This window comes from Castor canadensis, chromosome 9 (assembly GCF_047511655.1).
Source record: "Castor canadensis chromosome 9, mCasCan1.hap1v2, whole genome shotgun sequence".
NCBI lineage: Eukaryota > Metazoa > Chordata > Mammalia > Rodentia > Castoridae > Castor > Castor canadensis.
The window spans coordinates 48,611,012-48,625,376 of NC_133394.1; the positions used below are offsets into that span (position 1 = coordinate 48,611,012).

At 32.8% G+C, this 14,365-nt stretch overlaps 1 long non-coding RNA gene across 3 annotated transcripts in view; it reads left to right on the forward strand.

Annotated features, from left to right (window-relative positions):
* The first annotated feature begins 8,586 nt into the window (after positions 1–8,586).
* LOC141410870 (uncharacterized) overlaps positions 8,587–14,365 on the forward strand; it is a 47,687-nt gene continuing 41,908 nt past the window's right edge. Inside the window, exon 1 of one of the 3 annotated variants that reach the window (XR_012435660.1) lies at positions 8,587–8,716. This is a non-coding gene — a long non-coding RNA (uncharacterized lncRNA). The remainder of the gene's footprint in view (positions 8,717–14,365) is intronic. The other 2 variants (XR_012435659.1, XR_012435661.1) reach the window with 2 other exon arrangements.

The window sequence follows — 14,365 nt, forward strand, 5'->3', positions numbered from 1 at the left end:
CATTTCCAGTTATGAAAAAAAATGTAAGCAATCTATTCCACAACTCCTCTCTCCAATTAAATTTTTCTTATTTCAATAGTTCCCAATAACTAGTGGGATTCTCAAGTGGTAGAACACCTGCCTAGCAAGCATGAAGTCCTGAGTTCAAACCCCAGCACTTCTAAAAATGAATAAAGGGAAAAAAAGAAAAATTCAGAGGCTTGCAATAGAATGATATCATAATTTGATGATTACATTTTATGACTGTATATACTGTTTACAAGTACTATGAGATGCTGTGATTATTTTTCTTTTAGGTAAGTTGAGGTCCCCCTTCATATTCTGGAACTTCATAAATAACTGTTTTTGATGTTATTTTTTATTGTATTTTTCCTTATATAAATATTACTCAGTATTCTTCAACATCTCTATATAGTCAAATATATAAAGCAATATTTCTAAAACTATTTCTTCCTGGAGACCCATCTTCAAAGATTGCTTGCCCTTCTTTTTTCTGAACTTTTGTTCACTACACTGCATGCTTGTCCTTTAGACATTGCCTTCATTAACTTCAGGAATATTACATTACCCTACTTCTACTTTGAATCCTTCATTTGCTGGACTTCTATCTCATCTATAATTTTTTCCATGTTGTTTATTCATTTTTGTATACCTTCCCCTCTTAGGGAGTCCTTTAAAGGGAGTACAGGGAATAGATTTTTTAAAGCTTGTATATTACCAATAGGATGGGGGAACAAGTGGGGAAAGGATATGGGGGGGTTAGTATAGTGCAAATACTGTGTACATGTCTATGAAAATGGAAAAATTGTATCTGTTGAAACTATTCTAGGAATGGGGTTAAGAGAGGATAAAGGAGAATGATGGAGGGGGCAACTTCAAGTATGATATATTGTAAGAACTTTTGTAAATGCCCCAATGTACTCAGCACAGTAATAAAAAAATATAAAAATTTTTACAGCTTGTATATCATGAAATTATTTTTTACAGGTTTTTTTGGCTAGAAACAGTTTTTCATTATTTCATTTTTCATTATTACAATATCCCAAGTCACAAACAACCAGAAAAATAAAAACGTTTAATGCAATATTTTACAACAGCAAAATTTCTTTTATGGGGGTTTAAGTCAAATTCAGGCAGTGACATAAGTCAGCTTCCAAGTGGCTTGTTTGTGAACTAAATCAGTACTGAAGGCTATTTACCTAGGGTGCCTTAATTAAATCATGTTTACAGAAACTGCAGAAATATATTCACAGAAAATAAAGTTTTTTCAGACTATTAACCTTAGGTAGAACAGTGCCTTTACTTGTAGAAAACATCAGGCACAACATCTATATTAAATTAAAAAACAAGAGCAAGAGTTTCAATTGGTTTTTCTTTGCTCTTGATGAGTTGACAGATATTACAAAAGTGCTATTACCACTTGTGTTTATCTGAGAGGTTAGTGCTGAGTTTGAAATGACTGAAGAATGAGCCTTTATGCATAATCTTCTGGAAAAATTATAGGTGAGAATATTTTCAAATAAGTTCCACAAAACACAAATTAAGTAGAACCTGAGGCAGAATTTTCTAAGGTGTATAACAATGAGGGGGATCAAAAATGTGTGGAGTAGAAAAAGGTTTAGCCAAATAAGGGCAGACCAAGTCCTGCCCATGTGTGTGGGGAATTGGTACCAGTGGAAGTAGGGAACGTGTTGGGGAAAGTAGGTAGGAGGGTGAATACTGTGTGACAAATGCGTACGCATATATGTAAATGCAATAATGATATCTCTTGAAATTATTCCAGGAATAGGACTTGAAGGATAACTGGAATATTAGAGGGAGTGAATTTAAGTATGATGCATTTGATACATTATAAGAATGTTTGTAAATACCACAGTGTATCCCCCTGGTCAGCACAACAATAAAAAAAAAGTTTCTAATAATTTTAGATGTTTATTGATGGATATATAACTCAAGTGTAGAGCACCTGCTAGTAAGCACAGGGCCCTGAATTTAGACTTCAGAGTACCACCAGAAAAAAATAAAAGTTTAACATTTCTGTGTTTTCCCTGAGTTATTTAGCAACAGTAGGTAACTGCAAATTTCTTTCAGCTATGTCATGTGCAATTGAACTGGTAGAGCCAATGTTGAACTTCAATTTTCCTGGGGTTTTAGCTGATATTTGTTGCTTACTTTTGTTGTTGTTGTTTTGTTGAAGCTGCAAATTTGGACTTTCTCTACACACAGAAATTTGATAAGGTTGAACTGGCAAAGTTGTATGGCAATACTTTGGACTCGGGTGAAATCGGAATCTTTATAAAAGAGATGACCTACCTTCTGCTATTACGATCAAACATTGAATTGCTGAAGAAAGTAACTTTTGGTGCAGATATAGTCATTTTATTTTAATGAACAAAACAAAATTATAAGGAAAGAAAGTACTAATATGAGAAACTTATACTTCAATAATATCATTTAGAAGAAAAAATTGTTTTAATTCCAACAGTGTTAAACTTCTTTATACACTTATGCTGCCAAAATTAAAGCTAAAAATGACATTATCGTTTCTACAAAAATTTGCAAGAGTTGAAGCTACAATTCCAGCAGAGATCTCAGTGCAAATGCAAAAGTAATTTCCATATTTCTAACTACATTTAACTCTTAATTGAGGAGCTTCCACCCAACCTGCAATTGAAAGTGATTAAACTGCAACTTAGTGACACACTAAAAGACAAATATCAATAGAATAATCTAAGAGAACTCTATAACTGCCTTTCAAGTCTTAAATAGGCTCAATTAAAATCATGTACTCATTGATTTGATTTATATTAGTATTTGACAGTATTTTTCTTTGTGAAAAGACATTTTCAAAGATGAAATACAAAAAACTCACCACAGCTCATCATTAACAAATGATCATTTGCAATCTATTCTGATGAGACAAAACATTAACTTTGAATTTAAATTAAGTGAATGTGCACATATATTAGTTCACTGGGACTGTCATAACAAAACACCACAAATTGGATGAGTTAAATAATAGAAACTTATTCTCTCATAGGTTTGAAGGTCAGAAGTTTGAAATCAAAGTGTTGCAAAATTTGTTTACTCTTTGGATGATGAGGAAGAATCTGTGTGGTGCGCCATCTAAACTTAATTTGCCAATAATCTTGTTTCTTGCCTTCTAGAGACATACTGCTCTGACTTTGATAATCATAAGCCATTCTCCTTCGTCCATGTGTGTCACTATATTTTTCCTTTTCATAAGAATTACTAGCAATATTGGATTAGGGTCCATGCTCATGACCTCATTTTAATATGATTACTTTTACAGGATCCAAACTCCAAACAAGGTTACATTCTGAAATACTGAGGGATAGCATTTCAGTGTATGAATTTTGGTGACTCAAAATTCAATTTGTAACTCCATTCACCCAAAGGAAATTCATTGTTCTTATTAATTGAACTGTAATAAAAATATACTCTATTGTTATACTTGTGTATAATTTATAATAATTTTAGAAATGTGTTATAATTTATCTTATTTTACTATAATTATTTATAAAATTTTCATTCAAAAACATTGCCCAGCCTGTTGTAAATTTCACTTGACCCTTATATGTTCAGTTTTGTTGTATGTCCTTGCTCTCCTGTCCATCCAGTGATTCACAGCACACTTAATTTGTTTTGATCAAGTGATTTTGCTTTATTAACTGTGTTCCTTACAAAACAATGGTCTAAAAACAGGCACATAAGTCTGTATTCATCTGCTTTTTCACACGTCTTTTTCAGTGTGTTAAATTTCACATCCTGAAAGAGTTACTGGCAACTTAAAAACTCTTTAGTATAAAATATTATATTCTGTATCAACAACCCTCAAAATCCAGTTCAATGAATAACTCCCTTTGTTACTGCCAATCTTCTAAATCCTTTTGTTTTTTGTCCCTGCCTTCTATTATCTCTGTAAATGTTATTTTCAGTTTTACCCCAGTTACCCTGAAAGGTATTAAGGCAGAGAACTGAGGAAGCCCAGGTGGCCTTGCAAGGATGAGTTTTCTTCAGTGAATTACCTCATTGGGGTTCCTTGCCTTTAGTACTGAGGGCTTGTTCAAGGCTATAGACTCTTGAATATAAGGGAGCCCAGAGAGTCAAAACATTTGTGAGGATCTATCCAGACATTTTTATCCCAGTGGTCTAACTGTTTTCAGCAATATTCCTTTTGAAGCTTGATAGATCTATTAATTCCTGAGTTAAGCTTTCGATTTTCTTGCTCAAGCACTGTTTGTTATCAATCAAAATGTTTCTTTGCCCTTCACACTTAATTTTCATTGTTGATTAATTGCCTTCAGTTTTTCATTACCCTTCTGAGGGCATCAATGCAATTTAATAACAACCAGCTAGTTCTGTTGTCCTTGAATGCACTGTTCTAGTTTTCAAAACCTTCTTTACTGAAGAATGCAGAACATTCCCTCTACTAAAACAATTGGCCACTTGATTTAGCAAACCACTCCTCAAGTGTTCCAGTTCAGAACTTATTGGAGGTGCATGCTGATATGGAGTTAAGTTCTAGAATTTCATTGGAGGCAGAAAGCTATGAAAGAAAAAGGGAGAATGCAGGAAAAGACTTCTGTTACACAAGGAAATGAAGGAGGAAGCAGAGCTGAAGAGAAAGAGCCTCAGCTTGCAATGTGCTTATGATAATATTCCAACAAACTCTACAGGGAGCTCTCAAGTAAAATAGCCAAACCCTATTTTCCCTATTGACTGCAGTAATTAATTGGCTGGTGGCAGATACCTGGAAGAGCATGACCTCAACTCAAAATCAGAGACAAATCCTAAGGGCACCACAGCTGAATGTTGTCAGCTAAATACTCCTCTTTAAATTGAAAGACAGTTCTTTTTCAAAGGAAACTTCAAGCTATTCATTCTTGACATGCATCTTCTTTTCAAGTGTTTATAACTTTATTGTGACCTCAAAGAAGGTGAAATATTCAGACCTGCTTTCAATATGTTAAAAGATGGATTTTATGAAGCGAGAAAAATGGTGGATAAGTTCTCTGAATACTAAACACCTTTCTATTAATGTAGTGAGGGAGATATTCTGAATGATAGGCACAAATAATGGTGGAACTCATGCAATAACTTTTGGTAGCATTACTGCTTTAACAACCGCATTAATGACGTCTTTTTTTAAATTAACTTACAGATTTATATTCAATCAGGCATACCAGATTGAGATAAGAAATGTTTCCAATGTTTAAGTCCGATTTGCAATTTTATACATGATAAAATGAGTAGATATTACTTTAACAAATTACCTTATTTTATGACTTTGAAGACTATCAGAGATTTTACTTAGCTATTATAAAAATGTGTTCATTTCCTGAGCTACCTGTATAATCCTTCATGAGTTGTCACTAGGTAACTAGGTATGTTTATTGAAGTGAGCAGACGGATTGGTACTTATATGATTTTCTTACAAGTGTAACTTTAAAATGGATAAGATATTATGAATATATATTCAATATTATAAAAAGATTTGTTATGATATGTTGTACACTTCTGCGGGTTTTTGCATGTCACAAAGAGTCTATTCTTCTTATGGCAGTACATTCCCAGCAAGTCACTCACTTAAGCCTCAAGGTTGTATTTTGCGGCCAAGCATCCATTCAGATGACCCTTGGGTCATTATTGCTAGTATCTAATGTAATACAACCACCAGTATCAACTTTCTTTCACAGATGGCATTGTACCTCAGAACCATGAAAAATCAGATAATATTCACAAGTATTTTGAATCTCTGATCCAGATATTGGTAAAACCTAAGATTTGAAAAGTTCAGTGGAAATTATAAGACCAATCTAAGACTGACTCAGTACATCAGGGTGAGAGGCCAAGCAGTTCAGGGCCATCACCACTGAGTATTTTAAAAAAAACAGCCTTACTGTATTAGTCATCCAATTGTGTTGCATCAAATCCAATTAATGGAACAAAAATTGTATTAGAAAGGGCAGATATCACTACTACATTACTACTACTACAATGTTTCAAACATTGTTAGAGATCTGTATATTCACATATCTCAGATCAATTAATGTATTTTATAAAAATTACTGTTAGCACTTTGTTAGAAACCAAGAAAGTCTAAATGTCTTTAAAATATAGCCAAAAAATATTGCTTGAGCACAGTATACCCATCCAATGAACCACTAGTCACAAAGTCATATATTTCATTATTTATTTTCCAGTAGTCACACAAAATAGAAATCACTTATTTCAATTCTTTCAGTGAAAAATAAATCAGAGGGGTTTTTTGAAGAATTTAGAGTGAAGAAAGTGAAAAACACTAAGCGGCCTAATCATGTAGTTTCCATGACTCTTTGGAGGCTACTAAACTAGAAATAGAAACACTTCCACAATAACATTACAGCTTGTTAGTTTGTCTAAAGAAAGTCAACAAGTAAGTGTGTATGTGTGTATATGTATGTGACAGAGAAAGGAGAGACTAAGATGGAAAAGGGAAAAAACTATATAGAAACGTAAATTTAACATCCATCAGTTTTATTCTGAATGCCTGATAAAGTAATTATTTTTAACCTTTATAAAAATAAATGGTGTCACCCATTTCATTTACCTATAAGATCTAATCACAAATGTGCTGCTGCTATTATGTCTTTGAACAAATAGTTGCTTTCTGGATCAACTAAGATTAAGGAAAAAGAAATGATTTATTTCACCTTCATTTATTCCTCTCTGATGTGCCTTCTTTATGTATTTCTGAATTCTGAACTTAACATTTTATTTCTCATTGAAAAACTTTAAGCTTTACTGCAAGGGAGGTTTCCTTGGAAAATATTTCTGCAGTTTTCATTTGTCTGAGAACATCTTTAGTTATTCTTCACTTTTGAGGGATTTTCACAGAAGACAGAATTCCAGGTTAATGGGAATTTTCTTTTCTTTCAATACTTTAGCTCTACTCTCTTCTTGCTTTCATGGTGTCTGAACATAAATCCAATGTAATTCAATCTCTGTTCATCCATAAGTAAGGTCTGCTTGCCCCCATGTCTTCCAATTTATTACCTCTAGCTGTTTTCAGTATTTTCCTATTGTTTGAGTTTCTGCAATTTAAATATGGCATGCACAAGCGGAGGGTTTTCTTGTGACTCATTTTTTGTTATTTATCCTGTTAGGATTCTCTGGCTTCTTCTATCTATGCCTTGCTGTCTGTCATTAATTTTGATTTTGGAAAATCATTGATGATGTTTTTTCAAGTAGTTGTTCTGTTCCTTCCTCTTTCTTCACCTACTGTTATTTCTATTCTGCTCATGTTATACCTTTAGTAATCATCTTACAGTTCTTGGATCTTCTCTTTCACTTATTTTTTTTTCTCTGTCTTTCAGTTTGGAAAGCTACAATTAGTATACCATCAGACTCATTGATTCTTTCCTCAGATTTTTCTAGTCACTGAAAGATCCCATTAAAAACATTCTTCATTTCTGTTTCAGTGACTTTTATTTCTAAGGCTTCATTTTGATTCATTCTTAGATTTTCCATCTATTTGGCTAAATTTTCCTTCTATTCTTACATATTAGTTACTTTTCCATTACTGGGGCTCTGAAATGATAACCCAAAATATGGTGCTTTGGTATGCCATAGAAACTAAAAATTCCTCTTCCTCAGGGTTTTTCATAGAAATAGAAGCCCTTATCCACAAAGCCAGTCATAAATCCTAGCAGTATTGTCCTAACCTCCCCCTCACACTTTTCTGCAGAAGAACTGGCCACAAAGAAATTCTCTGACCTATATTGTGTGATACATTATAAGACTCTCATTCCTAAAGAGGTCCTACCCTTTACTCAGGAGGAAGAAATGCCTCACAAAGAATGAGAGTAGAAAGGCTTTGTTGAGTTCCCTCTACAAGATTATTACCATTAGTTTATACCCTTTCTTGTCTAATTTCATTTCATACAGCTATCCATTGTCATTAAATCTTAAAAATGATCAGTTCTCCTGAGTCTTTGGCTCTTCATTTATGAAGTCTCTGTCCTGGTGTCAAATAAAATTTGAATACTATTAATCTGTTTTTTTTTCTCTTCACCTTTCTTTTGATATATATATAAGTGTGTCAGGGGTGACCCTTATCAGAAGGAGGAGGAAAACTGTCACACTTTTTGCCCCTACCATGTTAGTGATTTTTCTTTTAAGTCCCTTATCTTAACACTTACAAATCCATATCATAGCCTTATCTGCTCTGATATATGCTTTGTTTCATTAGACTTTATTCCTGCCTTTTATCAGTCCAAGCAAATTTTGTTGCTGTTAAAAATTAGACAAAATTTATTTGCTCATGAGAACTGAAGTAATCAGAGGTATCCTGTGAAGTTTTAGGCCAAGCTAAAATCTATACTATGTACAATGTTTACCATATCTGCATATGCTAAATGCTTATGTTTTCTCTGGCTTGCTTGTTTTATTAATTTTCTCTTTTATTCTTTGAGTATCCCTGATTGCTTCACAAACAGCCCCTATCGTGATAGCCACTCAAAGAGAGGACACTGATGGGGTGTTGAAATGTTGGGGAAGACAAACATTCTGTAATCTAATGATTATTTCTCAGTTTGCTTAGTGAGTTGGAGTTATTAGTGAATATTTAGATGCTTTCCTCAGCCTATTTTTTCCCTAAAAGCTTGTCTAGAAGACTAGAGGGAACTGGAGTGTCTAACTGCATTTTTCCCAGGTAAGTCATGGAACTGGTGAAGTAGCTTCTTTTGAGCAAAGGCTTTACCTTTGGAGAAAGTCTTTTTCAAATGTTTAAAAGGTTTGCTTACTCCTCCCTCTGCTGGAAACAGTGGATTTTTCTCCAGTCCTAGAAGCTCCTGAAAATAAAGTCCCGGGGATTTTGCAGGGGCTCTACTTAAGAATGGGAGTTTTTAATTCTTAATGTAGTTAACATTCAGACTCTGACAATTTACCGTTTTGTCTACTTTTAAGTGTTTCTACCAGATACTGGCTCCAGGGTCTTTTGTACATGCAAACTGGTATCTAAGGTGGTATCCATCTCTCCAGTTTTCATGATGGTGATTTGTTCTGTGACCTCAAATGTATGATGAAGCTAAAGAGAATCAGTGGTCATTAGTTTAAGTAGTTTTTTTTTTTTTAAATTTGAGGACAAGAGTGATGACTACTGAGTTATTCACATATTAGAGCAGAAATCAGATGTCTCAAACAGTTTGTAAAAAATGATAATATTTTCCTCACTATAGACATAAATCATGGATAAAATACTTTGGTAGTCAATGAACTTTCTAAATGTCGAGTTTTTTTGTTCCAACATTTACCTGCCAAGTTTTTTGGTCATTTGTTTGTATGAGATCTTAAGTTTATGCATTTTACATCAAATGAAATTTGCATATTTGTAGTATCTACCAAATTTTATTAAATAAACCATTATATTATTATTTTTCATGATTTTTTATTATTACTTATTACAGTATAAAGTTTCTGAAACTTGATAGGATACAAAATTTATCATTTGCAAGCAAAAAGAAATTTAGAAAATGTATTATATGTTATTTTTCTATGTCAAACTATTTTGAGAGGCTTTATATTAGTTCTCTCCAGAAATATATCTTAGCAAGACTTTAATGTATCCTTACCCTTATATTCATCTTTGATGAATCATTAATCAAATAATTTTATGTATCTCAGTTTAGTCAACTTTGAGCTAATAAAAATAATACTTTTGAGTACACCAACTTTAATTAATTTGTTCTCAAGTATTACAATCCATAAAAAAGTATCAAATATTTGTCATTTGAAGTACACTCCAAATCAAGGAAAGGTTGTGTTTTTACACTGTCTATCTTCATGCATACTAATAAAAGCACTTAACACATTATGCTTCAGGGGATATTGCTTTCATATCTAGCTTCCTACATTTGTTATTTTTCTATGAATACTAATCAATTTCACATATTGTGCTGAGGTATTCTGACCTATTATAGAGGAAAGCTTTGATAAATAGGTACATTAAAATGAAACAATTCAAAACTGGTAGTTTATTTATAAACAACTCTATAACTTCTGGAGTAAGACAGAATGCTATCATTCCAAAAACCTAATACCATTAATTTAACAGAAAATACTGTCATATTTCAATGACAACATATTAGTTATATTCTTCAGCCTTGAAGATTATTGAGAGTTGTCCATATCTTTAGCAAGGGGAAGGGAAAAACCCCACAGTCTATCTATTCTCACACCACTGGTACAGTTCTTCTTGCTATAATTATAACTTGTCCACACCAATACACTCACTTGCTTTGTCTCTCATTCTAATCTTTACTTCTCCATCCCAATGACTCTGTGAAGCTGCTGGATCTTACCACATCCAGCATCAGACTTTGCAGAAGTTTCTAATTCTATTTTATATAAAACTTATATATAAATGGTCCGCTAACACTGGTATGACCTAGTTTACCTCTCAAACCTCTTTGTTCCTTTATATTTACCCACATGAAGTGCTTTTCATATTGTTGAACACGTCCAGTTCCAGACTCAAACTTACTATGTTGTGTTAGTCCTTCAACACAAAACACTATAGCCAATTTGCTTGCTTATGTACAAGTTTGTTAGCTAGCTATTACTTTTCAATTAATGGACTGAAACATAGTGGTGAAAGACTATAAATATTAATTATTTCTCATGATTTTGTGGTTTGACTGTGAGAACAATTTGGTCTACATTGCTCAGAATGGATCTCACTTGGCTCCCATGGACTCACTCACACATTTTGTTCATTTGCCAAGACAACTGCTTTATGATTCACGAGATCTTTACCTGGAGAACTTCATGGCTGCAAGCACCTATTCACAAGCACTGTTCAAATCATCATGTGTGGTCATGCTTGTTACAGTATCTTTGAAATGAAATCAAACTGACATTTCAGGAGAAATGAAAATCAAACTCTACATTTCAATAGAAGTAGTGGCAAAGTGACAGCCAAAAGGGTTCTATAAAAAGATAGGAAGAATCAATGCAAGATTTTGTGCAAATAATCTATCACATCAATCTTTATCCTCACTTTAACTTCTCTTCATTTCTGAATCAAGTCTCTTCATCTACCAGTTCTGTTTTTGATATTTGTACCCTCGTAATACTTCCTGCGATTTATTATAACTTGTAATTACACGTTTTAACTCATAATTTTCCATTTTAATTTACTTAATGACAATTTATTATTGCATTAAAATATAACCTGTTTTTGTTTAGCAAATCATCCTAGTAAAATCAAAAGCTACCTCAGTGCTCATCAAAATTGTAATGCTTAGTAGTTTTGAAAGGAATGGATTATTCATTGTTTCCAATGAGTGAAACAGGTACATTTTCAGTGAAATTAAAAGTTTTCTGACATTTTAAAACATAATAAATTTTAATAATTAAGTATAAAACATATGTATCAAGGGTGATGGACAAATTTTACTTTTTTTCACAAAGTATTGATTCCATATTTTTATTCTGATGAAGTAAAATTAATCATTAACTTTAAAAAACTGTATTAAAATGAGTATTAAATACAATTAAAACTTTTGAGCTAGATCGGGGACTGTATCATTGAGACTCTTAGTTTATATTTTGCGCATACAGAATGTTAATTCTTTAGCATAAGGAAAGAGGCCCCTGAGAGCTTGCATTTTCTCTTGCATGCCTTACAATCTTCTGAGTGAAGAAATAGCAATACTTTGAGCCCCTCCCAGTAACATCTTCATATTACATGTTTGCTGAGCAATGTAGTTTTTTACCAAACAATTTCATAACAAAGATAAAGGAAATCAAAATGACTCTACAATGGAAACATTAAAAAATTAACATCACATATAAAAAAATTAACAGCCCATCATGGTTATCCAGCGTCCAGAATACACTTCTCTGAGCTCAACTTGAAAAATAAGCTTAATATGGTCCATTGCAATGCATGTACAATGACTCACATTGTCTATCAACAAATGTAAATCATCTTATAAACAATAGCATCAGCTTTCCTTAAAAAGTGTGTTTTTAATCACATTTGGTTCCCTTCTAAAATACTAGTCTAATTTAGTATTTGTCTAAAAAGGAAATTGATTTGCTGAAGGTGAATTTTGCTGAATGTATTTCCCCCTTGGATTGAAACAGTGTGATTAAATATGTGCTAGATGGAAGAAAGTGATGGGGACATACAGACACATTTACGGGGAGAAAGACTACATAGTTCTCACACCAAAGAGTGGAGATTTCAGAGAGTTGGAAATAAGATGTGAAACCACATTTCACATGTAAGCAGGAGAGGTCTATGTAACACCAAAACCCAACAATGTTAGGAACAAAATGGCCACTGAGTAGTTCAATCCTGAATATAAAAAAGAAACAAAAGGTAGATATACGAACCTAAGCGAGGTCGTGAAAAAAAGTGGTTGGTGGGTGAGAAGTAAAATAACCTGAGAAATTGAAAAACCTGGTGAGATAAAAATATAAAATAATTTTAAATGCCTTACTATCTTCTTACATTTTTAAATAAAATTTAGGAGATAAGAAATGTAGCATCTATAATGATAGACTATATAGACCATTTTATACCACCAAATAAGAAATTTTGTTATCGAAGTTGGCATAAACTATAAAATCTATACTATGAACTTGCAATGAGATAGCATGTTATAATCAGTGTTGTTTATACAAGTGTTTATTTTTTGTGAAAGGAACTTTGCATTTAAAAGGAATGCAAACTGCAGCTTTATATGTAACAGGGGACTCAACCTAATTACTTAGTAGTTTTTTTGACACTTTTAGCATGTAATTAGCTTTCTTGTTATTACTGGGCTCTCGGTGGGACACTAAACGTTTCAATGTATGTTAGTGGCCTGCAGTTTAGATCTGATGGAGGCCACTGCCCTCTGCATTTGTGAGCAGGTTATCGTCCTTTGGGTTGGTTGGTTGATTTGCTTATCTTCCAGAAGATGGCGACCTTGCAACAGTTATTCTTTTTTTTTTTTCCTCTGCATGGTTGGGGTAAAAGAAGCATCACTACTTTCTCCTTTTTTAATGGCATAATTAGTAGAGATATCCTTTATGAACATATTCCATCCTTCTATATTTTTCAAAGGGAAAGTTTCACAACTGCAAGTTCTTTCCTAGCATTAACAAAAATTATGTCTTTCTTCTCCTGTCCCCTTTTTCCAATGAGCTACAGCCAATTATTATTGCCAGTCTCCAAAAAGTAGACTATTCATAGTCTATAATCAATTATTTTCCATTACAAGAATTCTGGAGACAGATAATCCTTGTCTTAAACTATCTCTAAGCAGGAAACCTTTGTTGAAATCCTGTTTCTGTTTTGTAAAAAATTAATCTTGCCTTAGATTACCAACTGGCTCTGATAGTTTCACTGTGCAATACTGCAGAGGTTACATATTTCTCCTTCATTTGCTTAATTGTCATTGGATATGTGTTATTCTTTGAATCTGTAACAATGTATTACAGGCATTGTCTTACACGTATCTTATAAAATCCATGGAATGCAATATAAATTTTTGTACCCACTGAGGCTTGAACATTAAAAACTCTCCTTATAATTTTAAATCATTTTCCATTTATGTGTAGATGCCAACTTTCTATTGGCTCCTGAATTTGTGTTATTATTTTTACCCAAAATGTAGTAGCTATAGTTAAGATTGTTTCCTTATGGCTTGAATAATAGATCTTCTTTCTATTTTGCCAAATTCCCAAATCAACCTTACCCTTGATTCATTTCTGTCTCTTAATCTTGTTCATATATTAATCAATAGATCAATGAATTCATTAATCAATAAATGCTGTCATCTGCATTTGTTTCCTGGTGTTATATTGATGTGAGGGTATTTTACAATATAGTAAAGTTGTACAAATATTGGGTAATAAAATTATTTGTACTATGGTGAATCTTGTATCAGTAATTTCTTAAGTGGAAAGGGTGTTGATTTTATTGATGTTCATTTTTTCTCTTAATTTGTTGAGCAACCATTAGATATCCATATTGTAATTAGTAGCTTAAATTACATAGAAACTTTCAGCCACTGAAGGGGCACAACTAATCTTACAATTATGTCAGTGTTAGAAATCAATGATTTCTCAAAACAACTATAAAAATACAGTTCAGAAAACCATGCACTCATAGTGATATTTTTCTGGACTCTATTCCCCCATCACCACTAAGACTCATTTACACAAATACATTAAAAAACTCACAGAGAACAAACCAATATTATATTATAAACCTCATGAAGATTCAGAGGAGAATTGAAATATATCAGTTGCACAGGAAAAAATGAAGTGGCTTTCAATGCAAATTGATGAATTTTGTGTAACAGAA